General features: G+C 33.9%; 1 non-coding gene and 1 pseudogene across 1 annotated transcript; one reads left to right on the forward strand and one right to left on the reverse strand.

The window, feature by feature from the left end:
• The first annotated feature begins 10,197 nt into the window (after positions 1-10,197).
• LOC128035723 (small nucleolar RNA R71) lies at positions 10,198-10,304 on the forward strand. The gene has a single exon (XR_008192274.1). It is a non-coding gene; the product is annotated as a small nucleolar RNA R71 (small nucleolar RNA).
• Positions 10,305-15,112: 4,808 nt separating this feature from the next.
• LOC105762141 (methylsterol monooxygenase 1-2-like) lies at positions 15,113-17,594 on the reverse strand (annotated as a pseudogene).
• Between the last annotated feature and the right edge of the window lie 329 nt (positions 17,595-17,923).

The raw sequence follows: 17,923 nt of genomic DNA on the forward strand, positions 1-17,923 counted from the left end.
TTATTTTATATATTTTTAATATATTTGTACACACTGTTTTTATATTATTTCATTTAATAAAATAAAAGTTGTGTTTAATATTTTAATAGTAATTTATATTTTATATTTTTAATAAAATAGAAGTTCTTTTAATAATATTTTTATATTTTTAATAAAATAGAAATAATGCAACATAGTTTTATTATAGCAACTATCAACTATTTTGATTTGGACATAATCGAATTGTCTGACCTGGGTTCCTACACCATCCGCACAACTTCTGTTGGTTCGTTCTTTCCCGGATATCCATACTGTTACGTATTCTACTCGAGCAAGCTGGACCTTTTGGTTTGCGACGCAATTCTATATCCGGTACCAACTTAAACGAAGCAAGCGATAGAGACGGCCACTTACGTTCATCTGGGACCGGTGGGAATATGTGTCTCCACACATTGTACATGTATTCTATTTTGTACACTTTGAAGACATATCTCATAGGATGAAAATGAAGATTCTAATAAGCTGCAATTGCATGAGCGCATGGATAACGAAGTGCGTCAAACGTCCCACAGTCACAAGTCCTATTTCTCAGGTGTACACGATCTTGCCCGCCTGTAATACCTTGATTCGGTCTATCAAACTCCGTCACATGAAACCGTAGGTTGTTGCAATCGTGACACACTGTGTGCATGGTGTTGGCCTGTGCCTTCTCCTTGTTAATTTCTTGCAATACCTTCCGGCACCAAACATGGCCTCCCTACATTTAGCCTTTAAAACTCGTTGCTCACTTTAGAAATAGTGCTGTTAAACGAAAATATGTCTCTCACACAACCAAGGTTATTGGCAAATGATGCATTCCTTTTAGAACAGAATTTATGCATTCAGACAGGTTTGAGGTCATATGACCATATCGTAGGTCACCGTCGTATACTTGTGTCCACTGTTCTAAAGGTATTTTACAGAGGTAGTCTGAGCCTTTTTCGTTAACTAAACGCAAAAAAATAACTTAGAATAACTGCAAACAAAAGGTAATTTCAACTTGCATCTATATCTTAATTTCTAAACAGGGGTGAAATTAGAATTTTCTTTTTTAGATCAGAATTGAAATTATAAACTTTTGGAAGGATCAAAATAAAATTTAATATTATATTAATTTATAAATTATTTGTTTATTTATTTTTATACATGATTTTTAAAATTATTACTTAATTTTAAGCTTTGTTTGATGAACTATTCTAAAAGAAATTAAATCAATTAAAATTAATATTTTCAATGATTAATTTTCTATGTACGGTTGATAATCCAAAATGAAAACAACTTAATATAATTTTTCTACAATTCAAAAATTATATTTATTAAATAATCTAATTATATTACGTACTTAATTTTAAGCAATATATCAAACATATATTATAACTTAAATTAAGTTTACAATACTTAAGTATTAAACATTTATTTTTCAACACTTAATTTTTAAGTTTACTAATAGCACCTTAGTAATTCTGTAACGCCCAAAAAATCTTTTATATATTTATTTTTGTATGTTTGTGACATAAATATATGTCTGCTTCACTTGGGCAAAATTTTTTGTTTTAATTGAATAAACCTCTATCACTAACCAGTAGGCTTATAAATAAATATTGGTGAAATATGTTAGAATGAGCTTGATGGTCTAATGGTTAAGTGGAGTGCTAATGTTGCCAGAGGTTTGGAGTACGAGTCTCTGTATGGGCGAAGGGGATAATTTTTGCTCTTTGTTTCAGTAAGAGGTTGTTTTGACTGGGTTTCTGAGTAGTAGTAGTGTGGTGGGGGAGTGTTGGAGTGATTTTAGGAGGAAAATATGAGATAGGAGTGATTTTAGGAGGAAAAAAAATATGAGATTGGAGTGTTGGAGTGATTTTAGAAGGAAAATATGGGATTGTGGAGTTATCCCGATTTGGTGGACTGATAATTTCGGCTCTCACTTCTCTTTCTCCCAATTTCAGTCATTTGGCATAGTTTTTTTTTCCTCTTTTCTTTTTGCTCCACCATTTTCTTTTCCTTTTCTTCCCCATTCTTTTTCGTTTTTCCTCCCTTAACTCCCCATTGTTGCTGCTGAAATTTCAATTGGTATTCTTTCTTCCTCTTTCACTTGCGTTTTTCTATTCTATTGTTCAGGATTACATATCGCTGTGTTGTGCGTGGTTGGTAAGCTTGGAACTGTTGGTAGACTATCGATTCTTTTGCTTATTAATTGATTAAGAGGGGTTTCAGTTGGTTTTAGGTGTTAATCGAGAGGCTGAACAGTGGTCTTCAATGATTTAAGTGTTTAGGATCTCTGTCGATTAACCAAAGGTAAGGGTTTTTTATGATTATAGTTTGGTATACCTCACCAAATTTTGATTAATTATCGATTAAAAGTAACTGATTGGAGGGTTACTTTCTGTTTTGACAGCAAGAAATTGGGTGGACTGAGGCTGTTATAGCATTGATTTGTAGTTGGATCATTGAAGTGTTGCAGGTAAGTGAGTTTTTGTATAATCGTTGATGTTATCCATTTGACTACCGTTTTTCGGTTGTGATTAAATCCGTTCTAAACTCTAGTTGACATTTTAGGGTGCTAGAGTGATCGTGGTGGCATTAGCATCAAAAACATTTCAGGTGTGTAACCATATCACTGAAAACGCTAGTTGATGAAAAGTCAAATAATGGGACTATCTACGCCAGACGAGCGTGGGACCGCTCATGTGGTAGGCCATGTAATCGAACACGGGCGTGTGATAGATAAGGTTGGCCATATGCAATTCATGGGCTGGGCAAAGTTGGGCTGTGTGGGCTTCATGGGTGCATGGGCCCACACGGGTGAACCACACATGCATTTGAAATTTATTGGGCCAAGGCCATTTTGGGCCGTGTGGGTAACACGAGTGTGTGGGCCTACATGGGCATGAAACATGGGCCTGTGGGCCTATTTTCACTGTTGGACTGCTAAGGTTGCACGGGTCGCCTAGATCAATTGTGAACCTACTGAAGGGTTGGTAAATTTACCTAGACCCCTAATTGATTGAAATGATTGAAAGGCTATTATATACCTATATGAGATGGATATGTATATCTGTATGTTGAACATGCTATATACACCATACTGTTTATACATGATACCATGACATGTCTGTATGATGCATTGCATTGGGTTGGGTACTGATATTGATTGGAGGAAGTGTACTAAAAGGCTTCAAGCCTAACTTACTGGTAGTACAGCTACAACTATTGTCTAGTGCCGCATTCGGTACTATTTAGAGTGTAGGGATGGGTGGGTTGATTATATCCCCATATGGAGTGTAGGGTTGGACAGAGACGGAGTGTAGAGGCTGGCTGGGTAGGACCTATATACTGTATAATCTGTTACTATATCGATTATTGTCATTGTAATGGGCCAAGACCAAACACATGATTACTTCTGTGCTGAGATGGGCTAAAGCTCAAACTAATATTCTCATTGATACTAAAAAGGGCTTAGGCCCAGACTGTGATTGCTTTATGTCTGCTTGCTTTATATGGGATTACACATTGAGTTTTCGTAAACTCACCCTTCTGATTTGACTATACAAGTAATCCCCAGACATAGGCGGATTGATACGACGGAGGACTCAGCGGTGGCCACACGATCTATTTAATTTGACTTAGTACTTAATTAAAATTTTGATTCTATTTTGGGGTATTTTATTGTAATTATGGCCTCTTTGGATTTTTACTTTTAATTTGGGGTTTCTATTGTTTTATTTGCAATTGCTAGTAGTAGGGATAATCGAGTTTTCAAAATGAAACAAACGTTTTAACAAATACGCACAAATATGCAAACTATTTTAAAAACATTCGCAAAGTATAGCGTTTTGGAAATGAATCACGATTTGAGAATTAATGAAAGATAATGATAAGTTCTAAATGGAAAATAGTATTAGCAATGATATGGTTTTCAAACGCACTTCCATATGACATCGCCAGATTTAGCCATAAAGTCCAAGCCGAGTTTGAGGTGTTACAAATTCTATTTCTAACAGCCCATTTCTTTTTAAGTTTTTGGGCCCAATAACCAAAGGACTAACAACATAAATCAAGATAGATTATTTATTTTTGAGATAATTCCTTGGAAATATCTCTTGGTACTTCTTTACTTGCCACTCAAGCTACACAAGAAAAAAAGTAACTTTTAGAGGGACTAAAAAAGGGTTAAATTGGAATATTATTTTCTAAAGGGGTCAAAATTTTTTTCTTTTCATTTTATCGAGAGGAGTTTAGAAAAGAATTTTATGTTTAGCTAGGGGCAGGGCCTTTACCTATGGCTTGGCTATGCTTCAGTCCCTTTTGACTATTGTTAAAGAATAATGTATCTTCGAGATTTTGTCCTTCACTTTGAAGAGAGCTAAGAATAAAATATATTTACATCATTCATTCCACGAGAATAGCTTGAACTGATGGTCACTAAACAAACTATAATTACGACAAAGGAAAGCCCACCTATCGAACAATTGTATAGCTATTGTGAGAAGGGAATATCGTATCCACAAGGACTAAAAGTAATAGTAATTACTGTTTTTCTATTATTCAGCCGATAAATTGAAGGAATTGTTTTTAATCTAAAATTAACTAAACTAATTACTAAGAACACAACAGAGAGTGAATTGGGAAAATAAACAAAGATAACCAATGAGATAGACAATACCTAGGAAAGAATCCACCTAGAGTTCACTTATTAATCTGAATCTGAATTAAACGATTTGTTCACTTACACCTTGATCAGTAGAAATCCTTAAATTATGTTAGCATCTCTTTTGAGAGTAAGAACAACTTACTCTAGGTTGATTAATTGAAATCTCTTTCTAATTAAAACTCCTATTGTCGCATTAACTCGATCTATGGATTCCTCTATTAGATTTGACACAAATTCGGTAGATTTATGTTGTCCTATTTCTAGGATTACGTGCAACTCCAATCAATTATGCTAGATCTACTCTTAAACAGAGACTTTTCTCCACTGAAATAAGTACATTAAGCTTGAATCAATATCTTAGAAATATTAAAAAAAGAAATACGCATACATAATTGAGAATAGGAATCAAGTATTTATCATGTAATTTAGAAATCAAATAATAAGATCCATCATGGTTTCATCTTCCCTAGTTATCTAGGGAATTTAGTTCATAATTTGGAATAAAACCATCTCAGAGTTAGGATATCAACAAGACATAAAGAAACCAAATAAAACTTGTAAGGAAATTGAATGGAGATCTTCAATCTTGAAGGAGATTCACTTCTGAGTTGAATTCAGTGGATTTCTTTGAGTCTTTTCTTCGCTCTTCTCTGTGTGCCCCCTTAGGTATTCTTTTAATACGTATTTTTAAACTTTAGAATGCTCAAAAACCTTAAAAATTAGGTTTTTTCGTGTAAAAGAGAAGCTGGGTGCAAAATTGACACGGGATGGCACATGGGCATGTGCCCAGCCCGTGCGGAAATGCCCAGGCCATGTGGATTCTGAAAGCAACTATTTTGTCTGATTTTGGCCCTTTTTTTGCTCCTTTCACTTCCTTATGCTCACCTAAGTATATAAACATGGATTTAAAGGGTTAGGAGCATCAAATTCACTTATTTACATAATAAATCATCCAAAAACGCGTCAAGAATGGGATTAAAAACATGTTACTTTTATGGTTTATCAAATATCCCCAAACCTAAGTGTTTGCTTGCCCTTAAGCAAAATCCTTAACTCACAATTACAAATTAATTATTGTCAACTTATAATTCTCATCAATAATGTTTTGTCATAATTCAAAAATAATCATACATTGATAATTCAACTAAAAGAGCACTAAAGATTCAAACAATCGAAGTCAAACATTTTTAAAGCATGAAAACATAGGTATTTCCCCTTATCTAAGTAATTACCTTTAATTCAAAATCGAAAAGAATAGACATCCTCACTAAAGATTCATTCAAATCACACAAAGTGTTTAAGGTTAAATAATAAGCACTCAATAGTCAAACATGAAAAGTCATTACCATAGGCTTGCATGAAAATCAAATCTCCACTACTATAAAATAAGATGATACATGAATCAAAAGGTCTTTAAGCGGTTGTAATGGGGCTTAGGTTAAAGGTGTGGAGAAAGGTTGAAAAAGATGGTTAAAATCGAGATCGGATTGATAAATTACCAAACTAGAAAAATAAACAAATTATGAAATAAAAACAATTACATCAATAGAAACTATTCAAGAATAACATGAGCTTCTTCCCAAAATATGAATTTAACTGTTCAAGCTCAATTAACATAGAATTAAATAATAATCAACAAATATGTATATATATTTTTGAATTTTCTTTTTTCAAATAATAAGAAATAATTAAGCAACTTAAACAAAAGGCTTAATTAGGCAATTAACCAAATCAAATCTCAATAAAAATGGAGCCAATGAAATAGGAAAAATTATCAATGAACAAAAAATGAGTAATGGGTTAACATTAATGGGTAAATCAAGAAACAATGTGTTAGGCTCAAAAAAGGTTCACTAAGGGTTAATTATGTAGGCATGCTTTTTATGGGATAAGTGGGTTAAAACCTAAGTGCCTTTATCATCTCAGTATATCAAATCAAAGGTGTGGTCTCGACAAGCATAATTGAAGCAAGTTCTAGAATAAAAAATCAATAATGACACACTCATAACCAAAAATAAAAATAAGCAAGAAAAATGTATGTTCTAATGGCTCAAAATCTCACAAAAAAAAACCTCTCCACACTTAAGATGTACATTGTCCTTAATGTACAAACATAGATAATCACAATATAAACAGAATATTACAAGAGAGAAAGAGAAAAGTGAAACTGCCCTGAATATTGGATGAAATCCCCAGAATAGTGAAAACTAGAATTGTAGGCAAATCTAAATGTAGAGTACAATTTTGAACAAACTAATAAGAAAATAAACACAAATAGTGAAGAAGATTATGGGATTAAAACTAGATTAGAAAAAACCATAAAAATAAAAATATAGTTCAAAATACAAAAAAAATAAGTCTAAGAAAATAATAATAAACATGAAAATAAAAATAAAAATAAAAATAAAACAAATGGACTCAATCGTCCTCATCATCAGATGCGTCGGTGTCGTGAGTCGTCGGTGCTGAAGAGGAGATATGGAGATGCATACAGATGTGCTGCAATGTTGCGTCGAAACTATTGAACCTTTGAATACAATACTACTCGAAACGAGTGAACCGCTCGGGAAGGTCCGTAAAGTAGCAGCAGAAGAAAAAGGGTGGTGACTCGAAAGCCGTCGTGGGTCTTCGTGATGGAGAGGAACATCATCAGTGAAGTCCTCGAGTTCATTCTGAGTGTCAGAATGAAATATTCAATATTGAGAAGGATCCACTCCACGACGCCGCTCAATCATCCTCATATGAATCATGCTCGAGAATCTCTATGGGGACATCTGGCCGACGAGTGTAAGTGTAGAGGACTGCTTCAATGTGTCGAGGAGACCAAAGTGTCAAGCAAGGCGAGTCACATAAGGGCCTAAATAGATGGGGGAAGGCTAAGGCGATGAAGTATGCCAAATCAAAGATATGCTTGGTGGCCATGCTATATAGAAAATAAGCATAAAATTTTTAACCCAGTCTTCACATGGCCTTGGACACACCTGTGTGTCTAGGCAGTGTGGAAAACACGGTTGTGTCGCATGGCCGTGTGCAACCTCCTTCGCTTCTCCCATGCCCGTGTGGCTCAGTCGTGTCTCGTACATGGCTGTGTACCTTGCCCATGTAACTCTCTGACTTGTTTTAAAAAGGAAAAAATTAGCTTCAGGTTCCATACGGCCTAGGACACGCCCGTGTAATCCAAATGACTGTGTCAAACGCTCGTGTGGACTATTTTAGGCCGTTTCTGTCGATTTTTGTAAAAATTAAGTCCCAAAATCCACACGGCCAAGGACACGCCCGTGTTTCCAGGCCTTGTAGGTCACATGGCCATGTCCCTAGGCCATGTAACTCACGATCGAACCCCTTTTAGTGCACACAGCCTGGGACACACCTGTTTGTCCAGGCCATGTGGGTCAAAAACATTTCTTATTTTGAAAATTAATTATTTTAAAAAATATCATAAAATTAAATTAAGAAAATTAGCAGTGTTAACACTCGGGTTGCCTCCCGAGAAGCGCTTATTTAAAGTCTAAGCTCGACTTACCTCGTGTTCGCATGATCACGGTGGTTCGCAGAGTCAAAAATCCTTTTTCTCGCTGTAAATTCTGTTATCAAAATAAGGTTTGAGTCAAGTAATATTTACCTTAAAAGTGCCGAATTTAGAATGAGTTACCTCGACTGTACCGTATGGAAAGACATTCAATACCGTAAAAGGAGTTACTCCGTTTGCATTAAGCTCTGAAGTTACAATTCGAGGGTCTATTTTATCTAACAGTACCTGGTCCCCAACCTTAAATTGATTTGTTCTATCCTTATGCTCGTCATGGTGTCGCTTTGGTTCTGTATCGTGTATTCTCGATTTCTCCTTGACATGTGCCCGCCATTCGTCTAGTTCATCGATCTGTAACATTTGTTCTTCACGAGTTGTTTTGTTTTTGTCACATTGAATGGAACGTGGCTCTATCACATTTTTCCGAGGGGTTTCCTTCAAAGAAGTTTGAGCCACAATGTTATTCATATTGATAGAACTCGTATAATCATCTCGATCACTAGATGTGTTAACAAAATAATGAGCTTGGAGTGTAATCGTATGATCACCTACAAGAAGTATTAATTCACCTGTACCAACATCAATAGTAGTTCTAGTAGTTTCTAAAAAAGGCCGACCTAAAATGAAAGGTACGTCACGATCCTCATCCATGTCTAAAACAACAAAATCAACTGGGAGTATGAAGTTATCAATTTTGACAAGAACATCTTCAACAATACCCCTAGGAAATTTAATGGTTCTATCTTCTAATTGAATACTCATCCTAGTTTGTTTGGGTTTCTCAAGACCTAATTGCTTAAAAATTTTATAGGGCATGACATTAATACTAGCCCCTAAATCAGCAAAAGCATTATTAACATTTAAACTACCAATTAAATAAGGAATAGTAAAACTCCCTGGATCTTAGTTTATTTTGCAAGATAGCTGATCAAATTGCATTTAGCTCTATGTGCGATGAATCATCTAACTTCCGTTTGTTTGCTAAAAGCTCCTTTAAAAATTGAACGAAATTGGGCATCTGCGAAAGAGCTTCAATAAATGGCCAAGTTAATATGTAACTTTTTCAAAATTTTAAGAAATTTACCAAATTGTTCATTCGTGTGGTCTTTTTTTGTTGCGTTGGGATATGGCACACGAGGTTTATATTCCTTACCGACCGATTTTTGTTCATTTTGGCTTACCTCAACCTTACCTTTACTTACCGCACTTTCTTGCCTCAGTTCTGGTTCAGATTCAACTAACCTTTCTTCATCTCGCACAATAATTGCATAAAGTTGCTCCCTTGGGTTAGTTTTGGTATTACTAGGCAAGCTACCTTGTAGTCGCTCTAAAATCAACTTCGCAAGTTGACCGATTTGGTTCTCAATCCCTTGAATCGACGCTTGTTAATTTTTAAGTGTTGTTTCGGTGTTTTAAAAGCGGGTTTCTGAAACTGAAATAAACTTCATCAACATCTTCTCAAGGTTCGGCTTTTTCTCTTGTTGGTATGGTGGTTGGAAGCCTGGAAGGGTTTGTGGTCTTTGGTTTCCCTGACCACCCCAAGAGAAATTGAGATGGTTCCTCCAACCTGCATTATAAGTGTTACTATAAGGATTATTCTGAGGTCTAGAATTTTTACCCATATAGTTGATTTTCTTATTCTCTGTGCTAGGACCGTAGGGTAAATATTCTGGATTTATTTGTTCCTCCTCCATTTGCATCGCATTGCATCACCGACTGTACCTGCGTAGAAACACATAAACAATCAATTTTCTTATATAATTGTTCTAGCTAATTTGATAACATGGTGATTACATCTGTATTGAAAACAGCGGCTGCTCTATTAGGCTTTGTCATCATTACTTGCCACTGATAATTATTTAGTGCCATCTCCTTTATAAATTCATAAGCCACGTCTGGTGTTTTATTATTCAAAGTACCACTGACGGCTGCATCAATCAATTGCCTAGTTGAGGGGTTCAAACCATTGTAGACGGTTTGAACCTGTAGTCATAGAGGTAACCCATGGTGAGGGCACCTTCTCAATAAATCATTATACCTCTTCCATGCATCATATAGAGTCTCTAAGTCAATCTATACGTAGGAAGAGATATCATTCTTCAGCTTAGTTGTTTTAGCCGGTGAAAAAAACTTCAATAAAAATCTTTCGGTCATTTGGTCCTATGTAGTGATAGAACCTCATGGTAACGAATTCAACTACTGTTTAAGTTTGTTCCTCAATGAGAAAGGGAACAACCGTAAGTGAATGACATCGTCAGAAATGCCATTTATCTTGAAAGTATGGCAAACTGTCAGGAAAATAGCCAAATGAGTATTTAGATCTTCATCTTGCAAACCATCAAACTGAACAAACTATTGGATCATCTGAATAGTGCTTGGATTCAGTTTGAAGTTATTCGCAGCAATGGTAGGTCTTACAACGGTTGATTCAGCCCCAGTTAGAGTGGGCTTGCCATAATCGTACATAGTATAGGAGCAGGATTCAGATTTGCTAGATTCGTAGCAATCATAGGAGGCAGCGAATTATTCTGATTATTAGCCATCTCCTCAGTAATAATGACATCCTCTTGCTCTTCCACTATATTCTATCAACTATGCATTTATTCTCTACAGTTTTAGCGAGCTGCACTTTCAATTTCTCTGTCAAATACTAGTGGTCCTGAAGGGTGTCTTTTAGTCATAAACTAAAGGAACCTCTCAGAAGCAAATAAAAAAGAAATTTGAAAACAAAAAAATAAAATACAATAAAAATAAAAATGGCTAAATTAATAAAAATCGAGTCTTCCTAATATTTTAGTCCCCGGCAATGGCGCCAAAACCTTTATGGTCAATAAACTAACTAAAATTATGACAACGGAAAGCCCACCTATCGACCAATTGTATAACTATAGTGAGAAGGGAATATCGTATCTACGAGGACTAAAAGTACTAGTAATTACTATTTTTCTATTATTTAGCCGATAAATTGAGGGAATTGGTTTTAATCTAAAATTGACTACACTAATTACTAAGAACACAATAGAGAGTGAATTGGGAAAATAAACAAAGATAACCAATGAGATAGACAATACTTAGGAAAGAATCCACCTTGACTTCTCTTATTAATCTGAATCTGAATTAAACGATTTATTCACTTGCGCCTTGATCCGTAGAAATCCCTAAATTATGTTAATATCTCTTTCGAGAGTAAGAACAACTTACTCTAGGTTGATTAATTGAAATCTCTTTCTAATTAAAACTCCTATTGTCGCATTAACTTGATCTATGGATTCCCCTATTAGATTTGACTCTAAACCGTTAGATTTATGTCGTCCTATTTCTAGGATTGCATGCAACTCTAGTCAATTATGCTAAATCTAATCTTAAACATGGACTTTTGCTCCACTGAAATAAGCACATTAAACTTGAATCAATATCTTAGAAATATTAAAACAAGAAATAAGCATACATAATTGAGAACAAAGAATCAAGTATTTATCATGTAATTCAGAAATCAAATAATAAGATCCATCATAGGTTTCATCTTCCCTAGGTATATAGGGAATTTAGTTCATAATTTGGAATAAAACCATATCAAAGTTCGGATAATAACAAGACTTAAAGAAATCCAATAAAACTTCTAAGGAAATTGAATAGAGATCTTCAATCTTGAAGGAGATACTCTTCTGAGTTGAATTCGGTGGCTTTCTTTGAGTCTTTTCTTCGTTCTTCTCTGTGTGCCCCCTTAGGTCCTCTTCTAATAGGTATTGATAAACTTTAGAATGTTCAGAAACCCTAAAAATTGGGTTTTTCCACATAAAAGAGAAGCAGGGTGCGAAATAGACGCGGGCTGGCACAAGGGCGTGTGGCTCACACGGACGTGTGCCCAGGCCATGTGGATCCTAAAAACAACATTTTTGTCTGATTTTGGCCCGTTTTTCACTCCTTTCACTTCTCTACGCTCACCTAAGTATAGAAATAGGGATTTAAAGGATTAGGAGCATCAAATTCACTAATTTATATAATAAATCATCCAAAAATGCGTCAAGAAAGGGATTAAAAATATGTTACTTTTATGGTTTATCATGAACCCTTAATATTAATAACGATTATGGATTCGGAGTGTCATGAATATTCTATATTCATAGAGGCTATGGATAAATTTAGATAGAATTTAGACATAATAAAGCTTAAGTCGAAATAAAATATGAACGAAAAACCTACATATTATGTAACACACCAAAATCCACAGAGTTAGAATTATTTAGTCTTGATAACTAAGAGCTTAAGATATTATTTAGAGAACTAATGCTTAAATCCTACTATTCCTATTTTGTTCTATTTTCCTTTTAGCAACTAAGGAACAAACTCAATCTAATATATATATTAAATGTGGTAGAAATAAGCTAAGAATGGGTAAGAACTCAAATGGTAAGACTTTACCATTTTTTTCTCACCCCTTAGGTTCAAGTCACACCAAATCCATTTTCATTTTCTTTTATTTTCGGCAAAAAGGGTATTTTACCCTTCAGCACCTCAAAATTCTGAACCTTAAGTATTTAATCCTTATTCCTATTCATACAAGGATTTTATTTCCTCTTCAAAATCTAAAAATAATTTGTCCTTCATCTCTTTAAATTCTTCTTTTTCCTTAATTCCTTCTTTTCTTTCCATAAAGAAATATTACATTCTTTGCTGGAAATTAACCTCTTGAATCTCAAATCAAAGTCAAGTCCCAATTAAACTATTCTTTCTCCGAATTGTTAAATCTAGCATTGATAATCCTCAAACTCTCATCAAATGCTTGGTAAGTGCTTTCGTTCCAAACCCATAAATTCTGATATTTCATCATACTTGTTAATCTTTCAACTCTATTGCGAATCTTTAACGGGTTTTTCTCAAAAATCTTGATAATTTTGAGAAATCTTGAAAATTATTATTTGAAGGAACCATTCCAACTACCCCATATCAGATCTAGGCACAAGGAACGATGTTCAGGATCCCAGAAGTCAGGTGTGTGTTATTTTATGAGAAAATCGAGGCAAAATTGAGCCTAGGTCAGACCACACGGTTAGCCACACGAGTGTGTGGGCCACCCGTGTGGACAACACGACTACCATACACGGTCATGTCCCTCCATAAACTCTAGGTTTTTTCTTCTCACACTGCCTGCCACACGGCCGTGTCACCTCTATAGGTTGTAGTTTCGAATGCCACATGACTACAATTTCTCACAAGGTTACACGGCCATGTGTCCTTGTAACTCAGAATTTATAGTTTTGACCTAAAATTTTATGTTTTGATCAGATTAGTCCCTTAAAAGGTTTCAAACTATTTTTATTGAATTAAATTATGTGATTAGGTCCCTGATGATAGGAAATATGCTAGAATTCATGATTGATCGAATGATTGTGTTATTTATATTTATGAATAATTGCATGAATTATGACTAGTATATGTTACTATTGTATTTATACTTGCGATTGTATGAACGACATGCCCTATGATATTGAAATCCGAATACATGAAAAAGCATGACTTTGCTAGTGATTTGTCATGTATTAGTAAATTAAATACTATCATATTCTATTTGTATTCAACAAGCCGCATTGCATTGTATGGGTTGAGACAATTTGATTGAAGGAAGTTTGGCAGTTTATATGCATTAATCAATTTTTTTGTGCATCCACAAACGAAGGCAGATTCAATCTGCAGGTACTACTATGTATCGACAACCGAAGGCCAATTACAACAGCATGATTATGTTATAAAATATACAGCCAAAAGCTAGTTTCATTAACAATACTTATTGTTGTGAACCCATAGACGAAAGTAGATTCCAACTGTAGGATCTTGATGTGTGTCCACAGCCAAATGACAGTGATTATCCGCGAACCAGTAGTGGTTTATCCACATCCCGATGTTTTGGAAAAGAGAGTTTTGGGGAACTCCTATTATGGTGTGTAACGGTGGGGTAGATTATATTCTGTTTAATCCTAAAATTGTATGACATCTTATAGATCATGTGCATACAAATCTAGAAGTTATTTTATGAGACATATACATATTCATATGTGTGAAAATATACATGTGCATATGATTATGATTTTTTTGGGAAAATGTGAGAACTTGGTTATTCTGAAACCTGTTATTGTGAGTTCTGATATGTTAATGATGGTTGCATTGAAAAATAGATACTCTGAACTGTAATTTTATCAATGATTATTTTATGCTATGTTATTTAATGTGTCTTTACAACTTTTTCCTTTGATTTTATTGTAAATAAACTCACATTGAGTGTCACAGCTCACCCCCATAAATTTTCATCCTTATAGATAACCCACCAGGTTAAGACACGGGTACGACATCCGGAGGGTCTCGACATGGCCTATTTTATTTCCAATTTATGAAGGCTTAATCTTTTGATTTATTTTATTATTTAAGGATTATAATATGTTATCTCAAATTGTGGCATGGGATTTAGGACTTAGGTTTGTTTTTATGATGCATGACATTTTATTTGAATTCTTAGGATATTATGTTTCGATTATTATTTAGTATGCATGAACCCTGGGTTTTATTAAATACATAAAGTAAATATCATTTTTCCGCTGCTAGATGATAACTAAAACGTTGAGGAATAATGAATCGACATTTAAACTAAATTTTCTACTAAACTAAATAAATGTTTTAAAATAATTGTTTTAAAAAATTTCAATAATCCTGCTAGGCCATCTCGGTGGCTGATGTAATCTCCCGAATTTGGGTTTAACGCCTAAACTGGGTTGGGGAGGTTACATATTATTTCTCTACTTGTTTAATTTGAAAAATAAAACTCAATTTATAACATTATTAATCAATTTTCGTAAATTTAAAAATGTTACATCTTAATATTCAAAAATCTAATATTCAAAGAGGAAAATAATTTTACTTAATTAAAATGATGCAAAATTGCTTTGGCATTGTCTGATAAAATCATGATAGTTTGGTCCTCCATAAAATGGTATCAATTTGGTGGAACTCCAAGGAAAATTATAACTACATAAAATCAAAAGCTATCAATGACTAAAATTCAAAATATTATAATTGAATCTTCAAAGTATCATTATTATACCAATCACTTCACTCATCTTAGTAATCAATTTAGGAGTTAAATGCCCATTTGAATATAACGCTGAGCATATTCAAAACACATGGATCAAATTGTAAACAAGTGTATACCTATAGCATGAAATCTAAGCTATCCAAACAATTATGGGCAAAGCAAAGCCCTGACCCGCTTTGTTAAATGGGAAATTTTCTCTTTCACTCCTCCCAACATATAAATCATTCAAATTAAGTCTTTTAGCTCTTGAATAAATAGAGAATTTACATTTTGGTCCTTTCAAAAAATATTAATAATATAATTTAAGCATTTTAACACTTTGTTTAACCTTGGTCCCTCCAAAAATTATAAAGTTTTATCTTGAGCCCCTAAATAAAATTCCTGGCTGCACCATCACATATAGTAGGTACAAATGTGTTTACAAATTTATCCATATGATCTACAACATATTTAAGCTAACATTAACACCAGGATTGGTAGTTGGATTGGCAAAAAGACCGGATAGAAACAAAGACAAAATTTAAAATCTAAGCTCTGGTCAACTTATATTTAACACCTAAATTGATGCAATAGTGATATTTTTAGGATTCAATTCGAATGTTTCAAAGTTTGAAAATCGCTTTAAAATCAAAACTACAAATTGAGGATGTTGGGTGGAATTAGAAAGAAGAGCAAAGTTAGTTACCCGCTGTGGGTCTCGATGGCTACAACTTGGCGTAAAGATAACCATAGCCACAATGTGGTCATATGGCATGGAACCATGGCTGGACCAAGGAATGTTTGGATCCCCAAAATTAAGATTTCAGCCCAATGGGCACAAGGTGCTGCAAACCCTATTGGGGCATTATTTCATGGTGCATGTAATGAATTTTCTCGTAGCCCCATTCACTATGTAGGAACTGATGAATCCAATAGTTGGTGTAGTCATCCACTAGAAAATACACTATCAATTGGCTAACTACCTCTCATTTTGTTGGCAGTGGCAAGCTCGTACGAATCCCAACCCACTGCCCCATCAACATTAAAAAACCTTTCAATAATCAACATGTTGGAACTATGAATCCCTCTTTGTTAAGTGTCGGATTGCATTTTACTTTCTCTATTAAAAAATAGGTAACTTAATCCCTCTACATTAAATCAATGAACAAACTGATCTTTTTGTAAAAAAAAAGTAGTAATTTCTTCTGTTGAAAACTGGTATGGCTAACAAAATAATTGAATAGTGACATGTGATGTGCCATCTGTACCTCATACTAACATATATGGATTAATTTTTAACAGTAGAACTGAAGGACAAATTTAAGTTTTAATCTAACGTATAGGGATTAGTTTGCTCATTTTTTTGAATGATGGAGACAAAATGCAGTCTAACTCTTAGTAGATATGCTTCCATAATAATTATACCTCGGAGTGATTGAAATCAAACTTAAATATGTTGTGTTCTCAATACGAACTAATTAAATTAGGTTTAAATTTTCTTGTTATTAAAAGTTCTATTTGGATGAGCGTCAAGATTGATTTCAATGACAAGACTTGGGTTTTAAGTCAGTTAATATTGAGTCCAGAATTCTAACCATGTATATGTGGAATTTGTAACACTTGTTTTGATTAAAACAATCATTACTAGTATTATTAAATGGAGAGTATATGGTGAATCCATCAGTAACACTCACCATTCTATTCCATTTCCTTTTAAAATTTTTGAACTGTTCATGATAATTTGTTTCTATTTTGTTAGGTTTTCGATTTTCTTTTTACCAATTTCCTATATTGGTTTTTTGAACTTCATTCCAACAAATTTTCTTTTATGGATTTCCGACATTATTTTATAAAGTTTTAAAATTATTTTTCATAAATATTTCTTAAAAACACAATCTTTTAAGTAAATAAATATAAGTAAGTTTATGTTTTTTTATTTAAATTATTTCAAAATTTTCATTTAAATAATTAAATTGTTCAAAAGTTTTTGTTCAATTCATGGGACGGTTACTAATGTAAAATTTTCCTCAACCGTAAGAAGCTATTAACTGTACGTACCTCTAAAGTAGGGAAAAATAAACAACGATGAGAGGGACAACCACAAAGATAAATTGATGAAGAACATCTTTATAACATTTAAACAACTCCTGGAAGGATTTCTTCACTCTCGGTTGAAGTTTGAATCTATAGACGGTGTCGAACCAATACAACTCCACCAATGCGCAGGGCAACAGAACCAAAGAAAACACCAAAAACAAAAATAAACAATTATCTGTGTACAATATGTAATCGGATTTATGAGCCGAATAACTAAACCATAATTTTTCTTCCATCGTTAAGTTCCTCCCCGATGGTCACTAAACTAACAATAATTACGACAAAGGCAAGCGCACCTATCGAGCAATAGTATACCTATAATGAGTAGAGAGTATCATATCCACGAGGACTAAAAGTATTACTAATAACCATTGTCCTATTATTTAGCCGATAAGTAGGGGTGATTCTTTTTAATCTAAATTTACTAATATAAATGAACTAAGAACCCAACATAGGAAATAATCAAAAAATACCAAAGAGAAAGACAATACCCAGGAAAAAATCCACCTAGACTTCACTTATTATTCTAAATCTGAATTAAATGATTTATTCACTTGTCTCTTGA

The sequence above is a fragment of the Gossypium raimondii genome, chromosome 12 (assembly GCF_025698545.1).
Source record: "Gossypium raimondii isolate GPD5lz chromosome 12, ASM2569854v1, whole genome shotgun sequence".
Taxonomy (NCBI): Eukaryota; Viridiplantae; Streptophyta; class Magnoliopsida; order Malvales; family Malvaceae; genus Gossypium; species Gossypium raimondii.